The sequence below is a fragment of the Equus quagga genome, unplaced genomic scaffold (genome assembly GCF_021613505.1).
Source record: "Equus quagga isolate Etosha38 unplaced genomic scaffold, UCLA_HA_Equagga_1.0 HiC_scaffold_3381_RagTag, whole genome shotgun sequence".
In the NCBI taxonomy this organism is placed as follows: domain Eukaryota; kingdom Metazoa; phylum Chordata; class Mammalia; order Perissodactyla; family Equidae; genus Equus; species Equus quagga.
The window spans coordinates 1024-3956 of record NW_025793585.1 but is presented as its reverse complement, the minus strand read 5'-3'; positions in this window follow the sequence as shown (position 1 = coordinate 3956).

The following is a 2933-nucleotide window of genomic DNA, read 5'->3' as shown; positions in this document are numbered from 1 at the left end:
CACTCACCAGAGCTTGTGGCTTCTCCCAAGATTTCCACTCAATCCTTTAGGGAGCACTGGCCCCACCCCAGACTGAGACCATGCCCCTTGAGCTGCAGATAAACAGATACGGTCCCCGCCCTCACTGGGCTCACAGTCTCGAGAATGGAAGACAGCAAGGAGCGCATCACTAGCTACCACTTGGAAAGTGTTCTAACACAAGTGCTCCTGGCACTGGCCCTAGGTCAGCAAGGATGGATGAGGGTCCCCTTCAGTGTGGACGTGGGATTTGGAGGGACAGACATGCTGGTGACTGACACCGCCTCTTCTTCTTATAGAACAGGCTGCTACTCAGGAACTCAACCAACTGTGAATCAGCCAACACCCCCCCCCCCCCCACACACACACACACACACCAGACTTAGTGCCCTCCAGCGATGCACTGATGATCAGAAGGAGATTCCACACCCTGGGACCTTATGCCTCCTTCAGAGTGGGGCTTCCACTGCCCCAAAAACCTTTACCACAGGCCCTGTGGACATCCTGTCCTCTCCCATAATAAATTCTATCTCTGAAGGTGCAGAGATCCCCCGACTTGGGCCCTCAGGTTTAGGGTCCAGAAGTCAGACTTGACAAAGGTCCATCTTGAGACTAAATATGCCTGCATTTGCTCCTCAGCCCAGAAATATCCGAGAACACTCTCTTTTCCTGTAATTTGCAGCCAGAAGCCCATCTATGGGTTTGCTCATCAATGCAGGGGAGGCCCTGTGGAGATTTCCCATTCCCTCATTCAGTCCACCTACACTTATTGAGCACCTCCTACATGCCAAGCACTTTGCTGGGCTCCAAGGGAGTGTAGAGGAAGGGTGATGGAGAGGAAAAGCATAAACATTGGCACCGAACACATCTGAGTTCAAATTCAACCCAGCCCAAAGAGCGGTTCCATGAGGGTATGGACCGTGTGCACTGGGGAGACCAATGACACCTGCCCCAGTGCAGGGCTGGCACAGCGTGTGAGCTCAGCAAATACCTGAGCTTAAATGATGGATGAATGGCGGTCCTATGACTCACTAGCTAGGTTTGGGACAAGGCACTTTCCCTTTTGCTCTTCCTCACCTGCAAAGTGGGAACAGAAATCTCACAGGATGTGGAGCAACAGGGGCCCTCACACTGTGGGTGGGAGGTGAGTCGTACGACCACTTTATCAAACCAGGGGGCAGCATCCACTAAAGCCCAATGTATGGCTGCTCTCTGACCAAGCAGTTCCTCCCAGGTGTGCGGTCAGCAGAAATATGTGCACATAGGCACCACAAGACGTGTACAAGAGTGCTCCCAGCAGCAGAGTAAAAACTCCCTAAATGCCCATCAAAAGAATGGCTAAAGAGCGTGGGCAAACATCCTGTGGGCTAGTCAGCCAGCAGAATGCTCTACAGTGATGAAAATGACCTCCAGCCACATACGACAACATGACGGATCTCATGAACATAATAAAGCCCCGCAAAGGAGCACATGTTGCAGCTCCCATTTATACGAAGTTCAAAAACAGCAGAACTAATACACGCCGTCAGAGGTCAAGATAGTGATGACCCCTGGGAGAGGCTTAGTGCTTGGGAAGGGTGCGAGGGCCTTCTGGAGAACTGGTGAGGTTCAGTTTCTTGATCTGGGTCCTGGTTATGGAGAGGATGTTCAGCTTATGAAAATTCATTGAGCTAGTCAATTATGTGTGTTTTTCTTACGTATGTTATAACTAACGATTTTTTTTTTTTTTTTTTGCCATGAAAGAGTCACCGTAAGCTAACCCCTGTTGGCAGTCTTCCTCTGTTTTGTAAGTGCGTCACTGCCACAGCATAGCTCGAGGAGTAGTGTAGGTCCCTGCCTGGGATCTGAACCCACAAACCAGGGCCACCGATGTGGAGCATGTTGGACTTAACTACTACGCCACCGGGCTAGCTCCTAAGAAAAATTTTTAAAATAAAATATCTTTTAGTTTTGTATGAGTTTTTTGGAGTTATTTTGTAGGATGTTTGTAGGCGTGTGGAAAAAATTTGCAATATGTTTGTGGTGTGCTAGGTCCGTGGGAAATGTTTACTAGCAGTCATCTAATTCATTGCTAATTCTTTGATAATGACTCTTCAATTCTTAAATATTGATTTCTGCCCTCCTCCACCCAAGGGGTGGGAAAGTATACTCAGAAATCAAAGGGAGATAACATGGACATATTAATAATAGGAGCACACTCATGTTAAGACTTGGCGTGTGCCAAGCTGGGTGCTCAGAGCTTCCATTCAGCATCTCAGCAAATCCTCACAGCAACCTCATGAAGAAAAAACCTGCTATCCTATTTTATGCATGAGGACACTGGGCTCAGAGAGAGAAAGTCCCTCGCCCAAGGTCACATAGCCAGGAAAGACCAAGTTGACTGCACTCAGGCAGCCAGACTCTAGAGCCCACACTCCTGACCACTGTGAATGCCCCCTGCAGCCTTCCCTCCCCACCTTCTGACACATCCCCACACGCTGAGGGGAAACGATGAAATACGTGCTCAGCTGGATTGACAAGCTCAGGGAAGGAAGTGTCCAGAGTCGGAGATGAAAATATGGAGAGAGCCCCATGTCTCCATCTTTCAATTCTGACTCCCTAATCAGAAATGCTTCGCTGGGGATTTGCAGCCCTAAACCCCCATGTTCACACAGATGCTTCCCCTTGAAAGCCTTGAGTTTGGGGGGATTTTCCTGCTCATGATTCAAAGAGCAAACATGGGAGGGTGGGCCCCATCCTCCAGCGAGCTTGTCTGGTCCCTCAGTGAAGGCTGCCTTTGTCTGCCTTCCTCCTAGGCCTCCGAGGCAGATCAGAGGCCTCCTTCCTCAAGGGACCGCCTTGGGTTTCTCCAATTCTGATTTCTTTCATTTTAAAGTTCACAGAGCCATGGACTCAGCGTATTTTCTCCTGAAAGA